The following is a 21153-nucleotide window of genomic DNA, read 5'->3' as shown; positions in this document are numbered from 1 at the left end:
TTTTCCCTCACTTCGCACTAACGTCTGACAATCAGGGTTGTTGAAATACATTGATGACTACATAAGGAAATAATCATGACTGTAGGCTAATAACTTGGCACAGAGAAAAAAAAAAGAAAGCTTGTGTCACCATGCATACGTGAGTATGCAGAAAGCAGTGGATGACAAAACACCGCAAAAATCAAAGAAGAATGTTAAACTCACCAGCTATATCCATTTCTGTCTCTGGTTGTATGCCAGGAGCATCTGTGAGCAAAACATGGCAATATGACAACCCACATTGAAGAGGAGCTTGAATATTTCATGTGGAAAAAATGCATACAGAATGTCAAATGCTTTGGCCCGCGCTCACTTTTCCTGAGCGGGGAGCTGCCCACTAACCGTTCCCAACCCTCAACCCACCCCCAGCACAAACAGCAAAGCCACATAAAATGACAATGACAAAAAGCCAATACACATACTAGACCAAAACAAAATATACGCGAGTTCTAAGACTGCAGCTCAGCCGAACCCATGAGACCGCAAACACTAAAACACATAACACCAATGCACAATCAGAAGCATAAGGATCCACAGAATTTTTTGCTATAGGTGTCTGACCACCCGCCAACTTTTTATTGCATGTTTGATACTGCACTACATTTGAAGCTGGTAAAAAGTTAATCTCATTTTATTACGGATTCGGTCCCCTGATTTCATAGCCGCACAAAAGCCTTGAAACATTTAAAAAACACGAGTAGTTTTCTACAGGCTCCTCCAGGGTCCTCTCCTAAAGCCATGCTAACATGATAAAGCGTAGTAGTTCATAGGTAGTTACATGGAAAAAAAAACTGATACGAAATCCTATCTCACAGAAGGGAAAAGGCACGGTAAAAAAAAAATTAACGAAGGAGGCTCAGTGAACTACCTGTGCGTGAACGTAGCACCCAATTCATGCCGTGCATTGAATATGTTCCGCGCTCATAACTCCACGTACCTCGATCCACGAAAACAAACATTCCAAAACAAAGCAAAAGAACTCAAGTTTCTTGGACGACCACAGTTCTTGTAGAAACTCATTGCCTTGGCAAACTCAAACTGCCATGTCTGCCTCGTAATGTAGACGCTGCCGCTCCTCGTTGCGAGCTCGATGGCTTTTAGCTCCCGGGTCAAGTGGTCCTGGAGCTTCCTCCACAACTTGTGGCATTCTTCAACTACAAAGAAAACAAGGAACAAAAAAAAATGATCAAACATTACAGTACATGCAGTAAGTGGAATGCTTCAGCTGAAAAGGATACAAATGAAGCCGAGCACAGCAGTCTGGAACAACTCACCCGTGGAGAGACCGGTGCTTCGCCTTATCTGTTCCCAAGCGTCCTCTTTGCGCTGGTGGTCTCTGAAATCCATCCGTTTGGAGTCGTATACACAAGGGTGTTGTTTGATGGCTTTGATAAACCGTTCCACAGCGATATCTGGCACAATTTCAATATTTGAGCAGCTCGCACCACTCACACCGCTCGCGCTGGCATACGTCATTTTTCTCCGCGCGATACATTGTGGGTCAACTCAGACTGTCTTTAAATACAGCACAGTTTATGCATCATAGCAAAACAAATAGGATCAAAATCGATTCAGCCATTGTTGTGCTATGCTTTCCACGAGCGAGGTGATCGACAAAAAAAAAACACACTTGAGAAAACGGGCTGCAAAGCTTTGCAAGCCCTTCAGATTTATTGAAAAGCACCAGAGCTGTAATATTTTGTGTAACTGCTGTCAGGCACTTTCTTGCACCTTTGCCTCTTTGTTTGGTGGGAAGCTTTTGATGCCTTCCTGAGGCGTTCTTGGTTCTTTTCTTGAGCCCTCTGGACGGCAAGGGCACCAGGATGCACACCCAAGGTGGCACACATTTCCGAGTAGGCTCTGTGAGTCCCTGAATTATATTTCACTACTGCCTCATTTTTTTTATTTTATTCAAGTTACCCCTAAAGGCCCTCCAGAAGAGGGTATTACATGGGGGGGGGGGTACAATCATAAGTAATCGCGATACATTTTAACAAGTAAGTGTAACAAAAAAGCGTTAATTAAAACATAAGGCATCACACAAAGAAAAATTGAACACTAACAAAAACAGCAAACATTTACACATTTCCGTCACAGCGAAGAAGCTCATGGAATTTTTTATTGTCAGTTTCTGTGGCAATGACTGATGGCAAACTATTCCATTCAGTGATAGTATGGGGAATAAATGAATTGGCATGAGACGATGAATGACAGTTTACGCGTTTAACTTTGAAAGAATGATCACGGCGTGGAAAGAGAGCATCAGGTGACTGAAACAAATCAAGGCGAAGGGATGGGTGGTGATAAAGCTTATGGAAAAGGGTTAAGCGAGCAAGTTTATGGCGATATGACAAATCTTCCAGTTCGGCACGTTTTTTTAATGCTGAAACGCTGCAGTCTCTACTTCAAATAGTGAGGCGTGCTCATCCTTGGAAAGTGCGAACCAAATAACTGAGTGAAAACTCTCAGCAGCATTCTGGGTCCTTCCACCCTTGCAGCACTCCAGCAAGTGTACATCTATCTGAAAGGCGTTGATATAGGGGCAGCATGGCTTGGGCAACTCTGCTCGTAAGCTTATACTTATGAGGAGGCTGTGCTTCTTTTTTCGCTTCTGCTGCTCTCTGCTCACACCAGCTGAGGCGGCCAGGGGGGCAAACTCATGGTGGGGGTCGCTGTCCGTAGAAGTCACGTGCCAATAAGTGGCCATGACAGCTTTGTGCATTGCTGCAACATCGCTGATGTTCTTGCTGATGGCCAGGCCGTCGTAATTGGCGAGCTTTTTAATCAGCTGTTGTGTGAGCCCGCCTTTGCCACCCAGTGGTTCCCCTTTCTTGGCCTTGCTCACAATGGAGCGAAGACCAGTGCCCATTCTTTTCTTTACATGGTTTATGCAGTCTTCTTTAGTGACTGCTATAAACCCATGAGGCTGCTCATCTTGCAGCGCCTGGAAAACACGGCTGTCTCCATCAGAGACAACTGCCGTATATCGCAGGTCATTCTTGGCCAGAACGACCAAAAAGCTGCAATGCGGCTTTCACTTCCATTCGGTCAGAGCCAACTTCAGTGTTTTTTTGGCACTGAAGGTATGTGGGGTCACACTCTGCTAGCCCCAGGCTGCATCCAAGGCAGAAATTCAACAGAACAGTACTGTCCAGCACAAGCCCTGTGTGGAATTCCGTTATGTATCCTACCCCAATGTGGGAGCTATGACCGCGCGTGAGCCAGGTGCCATCATAAACAACGGTCACATTTTTGGTGAAGCCAACGTCCATCTCGCTGTACACTTTCTTCACAGCAGCTGCAGCATCCCTAAAGATGTTGTCAGCAGCCTCCTCTGCAGCAGGCTTGAAGAGGCCCTTCAAGTGGCCCTGGAAAGTTTTGTGGTGTAAACCACGATGGGACACATTCATGGTGGCCCAGAAATCATTCAGAGCTGTTTGCCCTTTACCTATTGCTCTAATAGCTTGCGTTGAACGAATGTTCACATCAAACACTCTTGCACCTTCCTTCCTTTGAGAGGACCACTGGGTTTCAATTGGGCCACAAGCAGTGCATGAAAGCACCATTTTCATGGCCAGACCGAGCCTGGTATCGCAGTGCACACCCATGGAAGGCTGTTTGCATCTTGTGCACAAAGTTTTCGCTGTGAAAGAGTTCATCACGGAAACCTGCACCATAATAAACTCAGTGTCACAGGAGGCCAAAATTTGTTGGCCTTGTTGCTCCATCAAACTGAACTTCCGTTCGGTTGCGGACACTGCGCAAAGTACGTCGCGAACATCGCATGCCTGCGCTTCGGCCGTCACTGCTGACATGAAACGTGGCTCAAGGCACCCCTGATTTGCCCTGCTGCAAGCACACGGTCTTCCAGAGCGCATTCTGAATAAAGAAAGGTGTGATGTGCAGTGGACCAAAGTGGGAAAAATGGAAAGCGCTGATGGAAAGCCGATTTTTCATCGAGTTGTAAAGGGCCACCAGTCTGGACCAAGCTTTGAGCAAAGCTACTCTACAAGTGCTTGAAGCAGGCAAAATCTGCCATGGCCAAGTCCCTGCAAAAGAACACTTTGCAAACTGCATAAAGGTTAAATGCACCCCCCCTTCCCCTTCCTCCCAACTGGCACATGAATAAAATCTCCCGATTTTTGATCTTGCCAGGTTGGCAGGTATGTATAGGTCTCACACTATTCAAAAAAGGGGGCAAAACTCAAATTTCGAACTACAGACCCATTCTTCAGACTCCCAATTTTTTGTGAAAACACTTGAGAAGATTGGAGTAAAACTTTTTGCTGTGTTTTGTTGGTTTGTTTGTTGTGTTGATCTTTCCTTCTTTCTTCTTCTTCACTCGTCGTTGCTTGTTGCTTCTTCTTTCTTCTTAGTAGGTCCCGTTTCCCCGCTTCGACCAATGAACCTCTCGAATTGGCCGGATTAACTGAGAACACTGATTTAATTAACACTTGATTACAACAAAAATGTACAGTACAGTTATAAGATGACAGCAGCATAGAAAAGAATAACTGAGCTGGGCCGCCCCTGGACTTAGGACAATCCATCGTCCTAAGCGAGCCTGCGGGAGGAAGTCCGTCTCCTACCCAGCTCCGACCTCAACTGCCGCCCGCTCACAGCTCGCGGCCGTGGCTGGGTTTCTTCCACAAAAACAACTATTCGTTCAGTGCTCTCATATTCCCAAGGACACTTTCCCCCGGTTTCGGGGAATCCATGTACTGCGGACGGGGCTGGGGCGCCGGCGCGTCTGGGCCCCGGTCCGCAAGTTAGGAAACCCATTCCGAGGAGAAGCGCAAATTTACGACAAGTGGCTCCGACATCCGGTAAAGAAAAGCAACGCAAACCCAGGCACCTAACAGATGTGCGGGGTGTGGTTTGTCGAAGGCGTCCGGAGCCCCGCACATGCGCGAAGCGGCGCCGTCTACGGAGACACACGGCGCTTTACATGTCGGTGCTAGAACAAGACCCGACAAAACCAGTAGCACTCTCAATGCTCACTCCACGCGAAGTGCGAGTCCACCCGCGGAAACAAACACCTCAAAATGCGGGTGAAGAACGCGCGATCCGTCCAGGGGGCGTGCTCTGCACGACAAATAAAATACAAACAAAAGCTCCGCCCCCGAAGGCGCGCGGCGCCCCGCCGACATGGCTCGGGGGTACCGCTGTACGAAACAGAACTCCAAACAGCATACAAAAGACAAACAAAAGTTTCCTCACCGCCCGGGATGCCGAGCATCCCGGTGAAGCGGCTCGGGGCGTAACTGTGTAAAAAAACACAAGCAAAAGAAACGCGTACAAGCGGGTGCAAGCGACGACCTTACACGCCCCTTCTAAGATCGTTGCAACAACCTCACTGGTTGTTGCACACGATAAGTAACATACTAAAGGCCGTCGTCAGCTCTACCCCATCGTCCAGCATGCAACTCTTATAACAAAACAATATGGGGCCTCCTGACATGATACACGACGATAGTCGCCACATGCGAGACGTATAACATCACATTATGCACCATCACACTAACATCAACATGCACTATGCACTCACACGAAAACAACCCTTGAAGTGGTCCCTATGCTTGCCCTCGGAAACCACAGGTGGGGACAGCTGTTTGAGGTGTTTAGTTCGAGACTCGCTCCCTGCGTGAGCGAGGCAAACGTGACAGTGCGTCAGTATTCGCGTGAGCGGTTCCCTTCCTGTGGGTCACTGTCACATTGTATCGCTGCAGGGCCCAACGCCCATTGAGCTAGCTTTGCGCCGGCTGGCTGGCTGGAGGTGAAATAGGCAAGGGGGTTGTGGTCGGACACCACATGCACGCGTGCCCCGTATACCCACGTGTCAAACCTGCGGAGCGCCGAGATCACAGCAAAAGCTTCCCGCTCGATGGTTGCCCACCTCATTTGCGTTTCGTTGAACCGGTGGCTCGCAAAGGATATGGGCAACTCCCTGCCCGACTCGCTCATTTGTGCCAAGCAGGCTCCCGCTGCAAAAGCAGACGCGTCTGCAAATAGCCAATACGGCTTCTCGGGGTCGGGGGTCGAGAGCATCGTCGCAGTGCAAAGCGCCGCCTTTAGCTTACTGAAAGCCTTATCTGCCTCTTGATTCCAGGGAATACAATTTGGCACTTTCTTTCCCGTCAGCGCGGTGAGGGGTCGAGCGATTTCCGCGTAGCTTTCGACGTAGTCTCTGTAGTTACGCAGAGTCCGAGAGCACTCCTCAGCTCGCGTTTTGTGCACGGTGTCGCCAGCTCACTGATGGCGGCAACTTTTTCGGGGTCAGGTCCGTGCTGTCCCGATCCCACGACGTGCCCCAGGTATCTGATGTGCGGTGCCGCGACCTGGCATTTTTGTAGGTTCGCTTTGAATTTCGCCTTGCGCAGAGTGCTGAGCACCGTTCTGAGGTTATCAAGGTGTTCCTCCCACGTTCTGGAGAAAACTGCTATATCGTCCAAGTATGTGCAAGCATACTCTTGGTGTACTCTTAGCAGATCGTTCATGGCTCTTTGAAATGTCGCGGCAGCGTTTTTCAGCCCAAACAGCATGACGCGTCATGCAAACTGCCCCATATGGGTAACAAAGGCTGTTTTCTCCTGGCTTTCTTCGGCTAGTGGGATCTGCCAATATCCTCGTTTGAGGTCTATTAGGGTAATGAATTCCGCACCACCTACGCGAAAGAATAGTTCCTGTTGACGTGCCGTAGGGAAAGCGTCGTCTACAGTTCCAGCGTTTAAGGCCCTGTAGTCCATACAAAGCCTGAGTGAGCCGTCCTTTTTAGTGACACACACGACGGGGTGAGCAAAAGCACTCGAGGCTGGATATATGAGCCCTAAATCAAGGAGCTCATCCACCTGTCTATCTACCTCCTTTTTAAGGAGTTCTGGCATGCGATGTGCATAGCACTTTTTCGGGCTGCAACCCTCCCTGAGTACTATCTTATGTTCTCCGATGCGCGCCCTTCCGGGCCGCCCCTGAAATACATCCTCGTACGAATGAAACAGCTCGCGTATCTGCCGATCTCTGGTCGCGGTCAAATGCTGTGTCGCACTGGCCGGTAGACCACTACTGAGCTGCTCTTCGGGCTGTGGCGCACACTCAACTTCTCCGAACTCAGTATCCTCACCAAAAATAATGCTTGTGTGGCCTACCCTTGCATGATAGGGGCGAAGATGGTTGGCGTGCACAACCTTCCGCTTGTCGTCTTCCACTATTATTTCGTACGAATTTTGGCGTGGTTTTGAACTGACCTTATAGGGGCCGCCCCACCTTGCGTAGAGTTTTCCATGGCTGTCCATTTTGCCCTGACGCCAGGCATCAGCCAGGCTCTCGTCCGACCGCTGCGCATCACGGAATACCTCATTCTCTTGTGCTCTTGTCTCCTCAGGGAGGAGCTCGCTCGCAGCCACTAGTACTTCCTCCGTTGCCAGCTGTGTCTCGGCGCTTGCCGATGACGGAGAGTCTTCGTCCCCCCAGCTATCTGCGCCCCGTGTGTCGGCAGTCTCCATTCTCTTCTCGGGCATCTCGCAAGCGTTGTTGCGTGCCTGTTCAAGCATCTGCCAAGCCTCGGCGGAGAGCAAGCAGTCTGCCTCTTTGGACGCCAGCTCCTTCGTTACTGCGCACAGCAGTGACGCGGTTTCTCTAACATGCCGATCCTCGCCTGCTGCTATGCTAAGTGGCACCCGAGCTAGTTTAGCAACTACTCTAGTACCAAAAGCGGCGTCGAGCGTGACGTTTCCTACCTCCTCCGTTAGGTAGCTCGGTACAGCGCCCTCTTTGATCACAGTTATTTCAGCGCGTGTGTCTATTAGAGCCCTCGACCCCCCTCACCGCATCTCAAGTCGACGTACTCGAGAGAGGCTGGTCCTTCCGTTCTCGGAGGCTTCGCGCTGGCCTGAATGTCCACGGTAGCACTCTGCTCGGCTGTATTCATACCTATGTCTCCGTAGTTGTCAGCAGCGTTACATTTGCTTTGAGCTACCCTGTTTACGCTTTTCTTGTGTGTGTTGCCAGTGGCCTGATTTTTAGGGTACGACTGCGCAAAATGTGGGCCATTACAAATAAAGCATGCGGCGGATTGAAGGAGGCGGCTTTTCCCGCGGAGCTAAGGTTGCCTTTTTCGAAAATGCTGGCTGATGGGCGCCTGAGGGGCTTTTGGCCACGAACATCTGCTTCTTTCCCGAGCCTTTCCCCTCACAATCCTTGAACGCCTCCACCAGCTTCGCTATTTCATGAGGCTTTACCAGCTATCTCCTTCCTCTCGCTTGACATAATTGTATGCCTCGGTGCTCAACGCCTGCTTCATTTGATCTGCCACGTTCAGTGCAGCGAGATCCTTGAGTGTCTTAATTCCTCGCGCCGACATGTAAAAGGCGTGGTAGCTCTCAATTCGCGAAGCGAAGTGTTGCCAGGTCTCATTTGGCGCCGGCAGCGCAGTACGGGACTGCCTGAGGTAGTCACCTGGGGACAGTCGGAGCTCGGACAGAACGGTCTGTTTGACCCGATCATAGCTGTCGAGCTCTGCGGTAGAGAGCTTGGAGAACAGGTGTGGGATCCTTGCACTTACCAAAGGCAAAAGTAAATGGCTCTTAACCTCGTCCGGCACCTTATATGCGCGAAAAATGCCCTCGATCCCCTCAAGACATACCGGCACTTCTGGATCTTTTGGAATCGGGGTCAGCAAACTCTTTAGACGCTTAGCACGTTTGCCGCCCGCCCGCTTGCGAGCCCTGTGTTGAACCGGTTTGCAGCTCTAACTGCCGGGTTCTTTCTCGCTCGATAAGCAGCGTAGTTTTCCTCAACTCCAATTCCATCTCCAGCCGCTGCATGGCCACATCTGAATCTGCTGCATTACCTGTCCCCTTCGCTGCTCCCGTCACACTTTCTGTCCCCGTCAATTGATCTATGCTAGACTCTGTGGTGTTACTGCCAATTTCATCTGTATTCATTTTTGCCACCACTGCACCGCTACGTAGGATCATACAAAAGACCTGTGACTCGCCTTAACGCCTCAACTCCGCATCAGTGGGTTCCAAGGACCAGCAGAAGGACCACTCACCTTCCTACAGGAATTGCATGCCCTGTCGTCCCTGAGACACCCGCGTCTGTTGATCTTGCGTCTCTCCCTCCAGTCGAGTTTAGGCACAGTCTCCGTCCCTTGCCGCCCGTAGCTCTCGCTGCTTTCCGTTGCCGCTGCTCGATGTGAGGCAGGGCGAACGTGAAAGTACACCGCTAGTCTGTCAGCGGCCGATGTGCCTCTTGTGGTTTAATGGCACCGCTGGCTCAATTCGTTGTCCGTCGAGCCGGAACTCTGCGGCTGCTGTAACGCTAGTCCGTCAGCGCTAATGTGTCGGTCCGTTGACACACCCAGAGCCGCTTGTTCCCTCCGTCGATCACTGCACTGGGAGTCGATGGCTGCTGCGTCGTCAGTCGCTCAGCGCTGATCTGTCTTTCCCTTGAACCTTGAAGTGCTCAGTACCGCTGGCTCGGTCCGTTGGCCACAGTGCTGGACGCCTCTTGTTGCTGCGTCGCTAGTACTTCGGCAGTCCATGTGCCGGTCCATCGGCTTGGTAAGCACAGCTGGCTTGGTCCAATGGCCACTATGCTGTGATAATTCTTCAGCTGCTGTCCTCTTTCCGGCGGAGACGTTTCTCAGGCACGATCCGTCGGCCCGATCGTCTTCGTCCTCGAAAGGCCTGAAGTTCGCCGAAGTCTGACAGGAAACGGTGATCCTGTCGCAGGCTGCACCAGTAAAGCTTTTGGCTGTGTTTTGTTGGTTTGTTTGTTGTGTTGATCTTTCCTTCTCTCTTCTTCTTCACTCGTCGTTGCTTGTTGTTTCTTCTTTCTTCTTAGTAGGTCCCGTTTCCCTGCTTCGCCCAATGAACCTCTCGAATTGGCCGGATTAACTGAGAACACTGATTTAATTAACACTTGATTACAACAAAAATGTACAGTGCAGTTATAAGATGACAGCAGCATAGAAAAGAATAACTGAGCTGGGCCGCCCCTGGACTTAGGACAATCCGTCGTCCTAAGCGAGCCTGCGGGAGGAATTCCGTCTCCTACCCAGCTCCGACCTCAACTGCCGCCCGCTCACAGCTCGCGGCCGTGGCTGGGTTTCTCCCACAAAAACAACTATTCGTTCAGTGCTCTCATATTCCCAAGGATACTTTCCCCCGGTTTTGGGGAATCCATGTACTGCGGACGGGGCTGGGGCGCCGGCGCGTCTGGGCCCCGGTCCGCAAGTTAGGAAACCCATTCCCGAGGAGAAGCGCAAATTTACGACAAGTGGCTCCGACATCCGGTAAAGAAAAGCAACGCAAACCCAGGCACCTAATAGACGTGCGGGGTGTGGTTTGTCGAAGGCGTCCGGAGCCCCGCACATGCGCGAAGCGCCGCCGTCTACGGAGACACACAGCGCTTTACATGTCGGTGCTAGAACAAGACCCGACAAAACCAGTAGCACTCTCAATGCTCACTCCACGCGAAGTGCGAGTTCACCCGCGGAAACAAACACCTCAAAATGCGGGTGAAGAACGCACGGTCCGTCCAGGGGGCCCGCTCCAAACGACAAATAAAAGACAAACAAAAGCTCCGCCCTCGAAGGCGCGCGGCGCCCCACCGACATGGCTCGGGGGTACCGCTGTACGAAAGAGAACTCCAAACAGCATACAAAAGACAAACAAAAGTTTCCTTCCCGCCCGGGACGCTCGGCATCCCGGCGAAGCGGCTCGGGGCGTAACTGTATAAAAAAACACAAGCAAAAGAAACGCGTACAAGCGGGTGCAAGCGACGACCTTACAATTGGTCTCCTCGATTTGGCTGCACTTTCTACACTAGTTCCCAAAAGTGCCGTGCCAGTGCAGCGCCAGTTCTTCCAGTGTGAGTGTAGCTCGACACTAGCGCCTTCGGTGCAGCGGTCAAATCGAGGGCAAAAGTGTAGAAATGTGCAGGCCTTTGTCTGCTGCGGTAGATGTTTGGATGTTGGCGTTAGTTGCGTGCGTTGACATGTGCGCGGTATTGTGCTAGTTCAACGCTCAGCAATGTGTAGTTGTTCAAAATGGCGCATTATTTGGCAGTGGCCATGGAACTCGTTGACTCCTACTGCGATGAAGAATTTGAGTGTGCGCTTTCTGTTGTGTTGTGCATAGTGGCGCGTCTCAACCGTCACCGAGTCAACGGCTACTTTGAATAGGTGACAACTAAATACGTGGACTTTGAATTCAAGAGGCTGTTCAGGCTGTCGTGCGAGAGACATTTGACAGTTTGTGCGCGAGGTTACTGCAGTCGCCCTTCTACTCGAAAAGTGTCTCCGGTTGTCCGCAAATTACTGCAGAAAAGAGTTGCCTTATAGCTTTGAGCTACGTTAGAGTGCAAACAAGCATGTACTCGGTAGCTGACAGATTTGACGTGTCTGACTTGTCGGTTGCGTTGTGCATGCAGTGGGTACTGAACTTTCTGCAAGCAGTTAGCGGTGAGGTAATATGCTGGCCAAGCGCTGCTGACATGGCCCGCAGCAAAATTGCCTTCCTGAGAAAAAGCGGTGGGAAAGGGCCCCGCAACGCCGTGGGATGCATTGATGGCAGCCACATCGAGATCCTGAAGCCAGACGACTCCACCGCGTCATATATCAACCGGAAAAAGTGTCCTTCAATAATCCTTCAAGCAGTCTGCAATGATCAGATCAGGTTTTAGATGTCTTTATTGGCTTTCCTGGTTCTGCACATGATGGCCGGGTATTGAGAGAAAGCACCTTCTTCGAAGAGGCTGCAGACAAGTGCGGTGATCATTATACACTCGGCGATTCCGTATACCCCTTGCTACCTTGGCTTTTGCCACCGTACAAAGACAATGGTTCTAGTTTTCCGGCGTGGAAAAAAAGATTCTATAAGTACCACAGCCAGCAGAGGATGGTCACTGAAAACTGCTTTGGCCTCCTGAAGCAACGTTTCAGGAGACTATATCTGGTCGATGCGAAGACAATTATGCAGTGCTGTCGCATTGTTATGCGAGCATGCGTGCTTCATAACATGTGCAACTCTGAGAGGGATTTCATATCAGAGCTTGCAGAGCTGCCTGCTCACGACGACGTTGGCAATGATGAAGAGCCAAGGGAAAGCTACACATTCACAGCACATTGTGAAAGCCGAAGGAGACACATAGCCCAGCATCAATGCTGAGCAACATGTGAATCATGTGAAAAGAAACTAGTTGAACTCATTTATTTGCCACGGCAGCAAGTACAAGAGGCTTCAGAAGGCGCATTTTTTTCGTCATGTTGCTTCTGCTTTGCAGCTATGGCACCTTGTGTCACACTAATCAGGCTGCCAATGTGCCTCTCTGCCGACTCTCCTCGATGCTGTCACTGCGCTGCTGCAGGGTGGTGGTGCCGCCCCAGCTCGTGCCTTCTCCTAATCTTGAATGTCATCAGAAGGCCCATTTTCTGGCAGCATGCAGGACACTGTGAAAGCCGAGGGAAGCTAATAGCCCAGCACCAGTGCTGAACGAAAAGGAATGCACACAGGAGCAATGTGAACTTGAACTTGATACTCATTTATTTGCTTCAGCAGCTCGCACTAGGCGCTCTAGGAGACGCATTTTCTGCTCGTGCTGCTGCTTCTTCTGTGCCATGGCTTCTTGCAGCGCCTTTACGAGGCTGCCGATTGGAGTCCTGTCCTGCCGACGTCTGCGAGCTGGTGTTGCTTCGGTGCTGCGGGAGGGTATAGCTGGTTCCTCCTCAACATCAGCAGGCCCATTGTCGGGCGGCATGTTCTCTTCTTCCTTATTGCTCTCATTAATAAAGGTTCATTAATTTCAGCACAAAAAAAATTGTTTGTTCCATGCTGTAACTATACAAGAGGAGTGGCAGAGAAATTTGCTGTTGGGTAGCTTGGTTTCTCGCCATTCCTGTAAGCAGAGCAGCGTACATAGTATATTTAAGAGCTGGAGAGGTCACTACAAGGCGAAGTAAAAAAATTAAGTAAAAAAATTCATTGCAGATTCAAGAAAGTCATTTATCTAAATTTTGCAACAATAAGAATTCATTAATTAGTCAAGATTTCTCTGTACGGGGCCCCAAAACACATATGCATGCAAGCATGCGAAAACAAATTAGAACCACAACTAAAACATGCCAGTTAACATTATGTGAACACAATAAGATGAAAAAGGTTTAAAATATTGCATCCTAGAAAAAAAAAATGCTAAGTTGTAGACTTACGCAACCAGTCGCTTTAGGACGTTAAACCCCATAAACCAAACCAAACCAAGCAATTACTCTTCCTGGTGCAAGCAATGCCACAGGGGTAATGTGATGCTCGTTCTCCAGCACCTCGGCGAGTTCGCTGTCAAGAAAATACAAGGTCAGAGATTATCTTGAGAGGATAGCTACTTGAACAAACAACTGAAATGTCTGCTGTCCATACCGTTCGTACAAGGAGGTTGCTTGCGAATGGCCGGATGAACCATTCCTCGATTTCGATTTTTTATATGCTCTTTCCATAGTCTTCCATTTATTTTCCACTTGCAGTGGTGTGACGTGGCAGCCAAATTCAGAATTTATTTGCTCCGCAAGTTTCACCCACATGGCCTTTTTTGTCCTGAGAAAAAAAGATTTTGCCAAGTGTTAGTACCTCACTATTATATAAGCTCTTGCATAAGGATAACATAAGTTACAGCACGTTCTAAGCTTACACCACGGACCTGTGTGCTTTTGTGTAACTTTTAAAACGCTGGAGAAGAAATGAAACCGATAAACAATGAATGATGTGCTTCTAGAAGTAGATAGCAAACATATCCATTGCCAGTACGTCGAGCCATAACTTCTTAAGGCTGAGAAAACGTGCATCCAAAATTCAGCAACAAAATCAAAGGAGTTAACGCCACAAAGTGCGCCTATGGTGCGTTGCAGAAATCGGGCATCTGCACTATCTGGTGTATAAGCACGCGTCATTATGGCATTTCACACGCTGCGACTTACCTAAAGCCACCCTTTTTGCCAATACCACCTTTGGCTTTCTTGTATTTTGCGATGGCACCCTCAACGACAGCCAATGTCGTGGGTGGGTTCTGCCACATGCAGCACACTGATGCGAAGGCCGTCTAGAGAAATAAAATAACTTGCTGCAGCACATCACAAACGGCGACATAGCCCACGTGCTGAACTGACAACGTTACTCACCTTCAGTCTCGTACAGAAACCCATCATCGCTCTGTATGTGTGAGCCACACTCGTCAAGCACGGCATATGCCGGTGTTTCGATGCCGTCAATCAACACCAGCATGATGGCTGCGGAAATGTCTGCTATGTGCTTACACAAGCGCTTACACGAAGTGAACTCGCTGAAATGGTAGTGCAGAAATGTAGAAGAACTCGTGTAGCGCTCGGCCAAATCGAATGCCGAGGTGTAGGTGGCGCTGGCTACACTAACAAATCGAGTGCGTGAGTGTAGCACTGCCTACACTAGTGTAGAAAGTGTAGCCAAATCGAGGGGACCAGATATTTCATACGAGGAGGAGGAGAGAAACATTTATTAGGAACAACCAGATTGTTGATCTCATTCCAGTGGTCGAGTAGGTGGCTTCCTCATTCCAGGACTCCACTGGCCACGGCTGCTCGACAAGCTTGTTGGACGAGCCACCAGCAGCGGTTTTTGCCCCGTTGGTAAAATTCAGGCAGGCGGGTTGCACGTTCTTGACAAGCTTAACTTTACCCCCCATCGACACGCCTTCCACATATGCATGTCGACTCAACTGGCACTACTCAAACAAAAGAACTAGTCCTAAAAAATTTTAAGGAGCACTTAGGAGGGGAGGGGGGAGGGAGGGGGGATCTGGAGTTGGCAAGAGCACCTTTTAAAAACTGATCCAGGAATGTGTTTCCCAGATTTCAAGGAAGAACTCTCTTTCATACGCTTTGCTTATGAGCGCAGAAACGGGGCCACATATATCCATTCTAGGATGGGGCATCCCATGGTGCTGTTTCAAGCTCATAAGTTTCTCATCTGCTGTAGCATCATATCATCTTATCACTGTGCTGGCTGCTTAGTGCGAAGGAGGCAGCAACCAAAGAGATTAACGATTAAGTAATGTGAGCACAGGATGAGTGTTATTTCAAGCACTGGAAAGTACACTCACACATTCACAAAGTACACTCACACTCACACATAGTCTGAAGAGGAGCGTTTTCTCTTTGTTACATGTCTTCATTATTGGGTGATATCACCTTCTCTTTGCATCCAATATTATTTAGCGTCTGTTGAACACCATTCGTGGCACGCTTGGCACAGAAATGACCATCCCCCCCCTTATTACATTGTCCAGGCAGCTTACAAGCTGGTTCAGCAGAGAATTGTAGCCGCTCTTTATTAAATTACTTTCGAAAATGTCCGTGAAGAGATCAGGATAGGTGTCCTCAACATTCTTTTAAATAATCCCGAGGTAGTTACATAGTGAATTAGGGCAAACCTTTTGCACCTGGTCAGTTACCACGTGGACCTTATTGCGGCGGTCCTTTGGTGCTAGACACTTTTTTGTTCGACAGATGTGCGCAGTGCTCTTGGCATATCTGTCCAGGGTACTGCAAATTTTCTGCCCAGTTTGAATTTAATATGGGGCATGTCTCTGCTGCCTGCTGGCGAAGATTTGTGCCTCCAGTCTTTGACACTGCTTGGCCTCAAGCTTGTTATTTGTTGAAGCTGCTACATTTGCGCCTGTGCAAAAATTATGTGCACCAATTACACGATGATTTATTTTGTAAAGCTTTTATTACCGTATATTGCCGCACATAAGTCGACGGTTTTTTCTTTATTAAAAAAGCAAATTAGGGAACTTTTCCCAGAGAAGAACAGAAATTGTTTGACAAGGTTCATTGCATAACCTATTCCAGTCGTCCGCCCAGGTCCCCCATCCGATGTCACCTTCAGTTTCCGGGCATTAGGTGCGTCTTCACAGATCTGCTACAAGGCAATAAGGGTGATATATTCAAAGAATGCGAGGCTGTGTGGCCCAGTGCAGTTGATCAGGTAGCCAGTCAGACAGCTTCTCAGCTCGTAAAAGCAATTGTGAAAAACGAGCACGCCACGCATGGCATAACACTTTCGCATAATATCACTCATGTGAGGAATAAGTTCAATGGGTATCCTTGCGTTCAGGATGTTGAACATCTTCACATGCTGAATCACTCTTTCTACATGTATACGCACCTGGGCGATATTGTATGTCTCCTGGAGTTCCTCGTGCGTAAACTGTACATTCCCTTTTGAAAAAGGGGGCAAAACAAGAATGCCTTCCTGCCCTGCAGCGGGTGCTCTAATGCCTGGAAAGCCCTTGTCAGCGAGTACTATGTCACCTGGCTCAATCCTGTCAAGGAACCCAGATTCGAGCGTGATGTGCGTGTCCGATGCACAACCACCGTAGGCCTTCAAGGCAAAAGTGACGACACCATTAGGAACAATTCCTAGTGAGAACTTCAAAGTGTAACCGCCTTTATAGTGTGAAAAAAGTGCCCTCCTTTGCTCAACAGTGAGTGGCTCTTCAGTTCTTATCTCGGTGCAGTCTATTATGTAACGGCAGAATAGCGATACCAATACTCCATACATTTGTACAGTCACGGGAACGTAGCACATGCGCCTAAAAATGCTGCGCCTGGTGAAGAGTGCGACAATTTATAGTGCCAACGCATAATCCACAGAAGCATGAAAACTGAAATTTTGCTTGCTTCTGCATTGTTATGCCGCAATATACATCATATTTACCTTTTGCATGCATATCTCAGTTGATCTTCGATTTCTTTTCCTTGTACCGGGATTTTTCGTTGTCCCACCTCTTCTTTAGTTGTTTCACAGTCCTCGGTCGGATGTTCGGCTGACTGTTATATTCAGTACAGAGTTTCTGCCAGGCCTTCGTTTTTGCGTGCAGGGAAGCACTGTTGGTTTGCCTGCTTTCAATAATGTGCTGATATTTCCTAATGAGTCCCGTGAGCACCTCTTGTTTTCACGAGTGTATATGAACCGCCCTTGCACATCCACGGCAGTCTCGCTCGCACTCTCCTGCGTGCTACTCATTCTGAGACAAAACGCTTGCAAGCTGAAAAGAACGGACGTTCAGCGAAGCTTACGATGCTTGCGAGCTTGCTGATCGCGCCAAAATGCGGCCCATGGACAAGTTGCCAACAGTAGCGTGAACTGCTCCGGTCGGCTCGCCGACTGGCTAAAATTGGCTCACAGGGACACTCTTGGCAAAACGCGAAGAGGGATGCGTTTTTGCAAGTTAAAATGCCCACCCACTACTAATAATCATGGAAACTGACTACTTAAAGTTGTTATTTCGCAGCTGCGCAGTGTTTATGTGCCCGAAATTGCTTCATACCCTTGCATCCAGACGCCAATTTGCCGACTGCGGAAAATCTCAACTCGAGGACGGTTTTTCGAGGAGCTCCACTGTGGAGCAAACGCCAAGTGCGCTTCGTGAAACGCGATGGCTCTGAGTAGAGAATGGCCCGTTTCGCAGACTCTACAGAGTCGAGTACAAACACCGAGTAGAGTAGTGTTTATGAATTCGGCGGTCAATCTTTCTGACTCACTTTCCATATCTACTGGCAAATCCCACCGAGCCACCCCGTCAATATATACGATGCAACGCCGGCTCCTTCTCTGATGTCATGCCAGAGGGCGCACCGAGCGGCGCTGCCAGCTTCGGCAGTCATCTTCTTGGTCCGCATAGCCTAATGGAGAATATGAGGTGTCCTTTGTTGCAGACAGAAAGTTGTGCAGAGCACAGCGCGCTAAGACAGCAAATGCTGCATTCTCAGGCAGTAGGTTCAGCAGCCCCAGAAGAATTCTCCATCGTGCAGTCTGGATCCCAAATGCATTTTCCACAATGCGTCTACAATAAAGACAGTAAATTCATGATAATCTGTCACCTTGCAATAAAGGTTTGCATAGTTGTTATTTGCGCTCCAGGTAGAAGTATCAAACATAACGAAATTTAACGAAACATAACGAAAGATACCCTTCGAAGCATGACTGTCTAGGTAGATATGGGTGACCACTTAGTTCCAAGAGGTGTTGCTATGTAGAACATAAATTTTATACAAAGAGTAACACACAGCTAATCAAAGGGCACAACCAAAGTGAAATGTATTCGAGACATACACAGCCCCGCGGGCTGTGCGATGTCAGTGCACGTCAAAGAACCCCAGGTGGTCGACATATCCGAAGCCCTTCACTAAGGCGTCCCTCATAGCCTGAATAGCTCTGGGACGTTAAACCCCAATAAACCAAACCGACAGAAAGAGGTTGCATAATGTGTGAAGACCTTCTACACATTCTGAGCTGCTGGAAGCCCAGTGTACGCCCACTGCCATAGTAAAGCACCTTCTTTCATGAAATAGCGGGCAAAAATGTCCCTGGTTTGAGCAGCGGCTGCTTTATGATTCTTGGACTGCGTGGGTTCAGGTCGAGGAGGGCACCAGATTCATCTTCTGACCTCCACTGACCCGGGATGACGTTTCCGCAATCATCTTCTTGGTCTGCATAGCCCGGTGGACAATATGAAGCGCCCTTTGTTGCAGACAGAAAGTTGTGCAGAGCACAGCACGCGAAGACAGCAAATGCTGCATTCTCAGCCAGTAAGTTCAGCGGCCCCAGAAACTCTCTCACGTGCAATCAGGATCCCAACTGCATTTTCCACAATGCGTCTACAATAAAGACAGTAAACCCATGATAATCCGTCATCTTGCAATAAAGGTTTGCATAGTCGTTATTTGCACTCCAGGTACAAGTATCAAACATAACGAAATTTCACTTGATCAAATAACTAGCACTGTATATTGCAGCAACCAAATGTACAGGCCAGGTGGAGCATATCTGAATATTACTCATCTAACAATACCAGCAATTAAGTAGTCTATAGTTCAGGTGAACATTTTGTTTTCTTTTCATAACAGACAAAGGCATGCCCGGCTTACAGAATGTCATACAATATCTTGCTCTGCTGAGCCTGTAGTTAAACACCTTCTTGGTAGGCTCCGCATTCTGGCCAGGGTAAAGACACAATAAATCTTGCCTCAATTGAGAAGCTTCATGCCCGAAAAAGACGTGTGAAGCTACTGTTTGGGTTTTGGGAAGGTGTGTTGATAGCGGCAAGTTGACAGCGTTATGGGCGAGCATCTTCCCAAAGGTGCACTCTTTGAAGATGACTCCATCGCTGTACCGCACAGGAGCACCAACATCAATCATTAAATATCTGTACTTGGCATCAACTATAGCCATGAAGACGATGGAGAATGTGCCCTGAAAGATGTATAACACAACATTTGCATCAACTCCTCTGTATGGGTACAAAGTCTGGTCAAGTTATAACAAATGCATTGAATGAACCGTACCTTATATTAAAAAAATTGCTACCGGACAGCGGTGGTGCCATTATTTGGACATGCTTCCTGTCAACTGCACCAACACAGTTGGAGAAATGCCACCGCCTGCCAAAATTGTCTGCAGCATATTGCCCATGTTCAGGCCCTGGCTCTTAGATAGCAGAAAGATTCTCCACAAATTTCCTATCTTTGCATGCTAGTAAAGTGCCAAAACTCTTCGCTTTTCATACCACTTCATTCCAGCCATTACAATACTTTTCCATAGCCTTTAGAATGGCAGAATGAACTGATGGCTCTTCAGAATGCATACCAGCTTCTGGCCTGCTTCTGGCCGAAACGTTGACATAATAAATGCTTGGATATGAAGTGATGTTCCTCCTTTTACTTAACTTATATATATATTTTTTTATATATGTGCAATATTTTCTACTTAAGCTCCACAACAGGCAGCAGTGAAATAAGGCAAGCTCACCGGTACATACAGTGGCTCCAAATACTTCCAGATAATTTTGCTTGTATTATGGATCACCTGTCGACACGTTGATGGTGCAACTCTGAACACCATGGCCGCCACCTGTTTGGTGGCCATTCCTTAGGTAAGGTACCTGCAGGATACTTGCAGCAGCATTTCCAGGCATCTTTTCGAGCAGCTTGTCATAGAGGAGCTTATGGCTTGGCGCACGGTTGTGAGCACGCTTCAGCAGTCTCTTCTGCAGGTGTTCTTCCCAGATGCTTGTGACGAGGTCAACAAAGGTGACAACATAAAATGCTTTATGCTAGCCCAGAACCACATCCTTAAGGGCCTGTATTGACGATTCAGCATAATTATTAGTATTGTGGCCCGTTGTGAGTATTCCAGGGCGGTACACGAGCACCTATTCAGCATAATTATTAGTGGTGTGGCCCCTTGTGAGTATTCCAGGGCGGTACAGGAGCATCCATTCAGCATAATTATTAGTGTTGTGGCCCCTTGTGAGTATTCCAGAGCGGTACAAGAGCACCCATTCAGCATAATTATTAGTGTTGTGGCTCCTTGAGAGTATTCCAGAGCGGTACAAGAGCACCCATTCAGCATAATTATTAGTGGTGTGGCTCCTTGTGAGTATTCCAGAGCATTACAAGAGCACCCATTCAGCATAATTATTAGTGTTGTGGCTCCTTGTGAGTATTCCAGAGCAGTACAAGAGCACCCATTCAGCATAATTATTAGTGGTGTGGCTCCTTGTGAGTATTCCAGGGCGGTACAAGAGCACCTATTCAGCATAATTATTAGTGGTGTGGCCCCTTGTGAGTATTCCAGGGCGGTACAAGAGCACCCATTCAGCATAATTATTAGTGGTGTGGCTCCTTGTGAGTATTCCAGGGCGGTACAGGAGCATCCATTCAGCATAATTATTAGTGTTGTGGCCCCTTGTGAGTATTCCAGAGCGGTACAAGAGCACCTATTCAGCATAATTATTAGTGGTGTGGCCCCTTGTGAGTATTCCAGGGCGGTACAGGAGCATCCATTCAGCATAATTATTAGTGTTGTGGCCCCTTGTGAGTATTCCAGAGCGGTACAAGAGCACCCATTCAGCATAATTATTAGTGTTGTGGCTCCTTGAGAGTATTCCAGAGCGGTACAAGAGCACCCATTCAGCATAATTATTAGTGTTGTGGCTCCTTGTGAGTATTCCAGAGCAGTACAAGAGCACCCATTCAGCATAATTATTAGTGGTGTGGCTCCTTGTGAGTATTCCAGGGCG

At 48.6% G+C, this 21153-nt stretch overlaps 1 long non-coding RNA gene and 1 pseudogene across 2 annotated transcripts in view; one reads left to right on the top strand and one right to left on the bottom strand.

The window, feature by feature from the left end:
- Nucleotides 1–21153, top strand: part of LOC149362685 (uncharacterized) — a 170075-nt gene that overhangs the window by 19556 nt on the left and 129366 nt on the right. The window lies entirely within an intron of this gene.
- On the bottom strand, nucleotides 2417–3866 carry LOC149362690 (uncharacterized; annotated as a pseudogene).

The sequence above is a fragment of the Amblyomma mixtum genome, chromosome 2, assembly GCF_055824585.1.
Source record: "Amblyomma mixtum isolate Tamu chromosome 2, ASM5582458v1, whole genome shotgun sequence".
Classification (NCBI taxonomy): domain Eukaryota; kingdom Metazoa; phylum Arthropoda; class Arachnida; order Ixodida; family Ixodidae; genus Amblyomma; species Amblyomma mixtum.
Note: the sequence above shows the minus strand (reverse complement) of the source record. Positions and strands in the feature narration are given on the sequence as shown.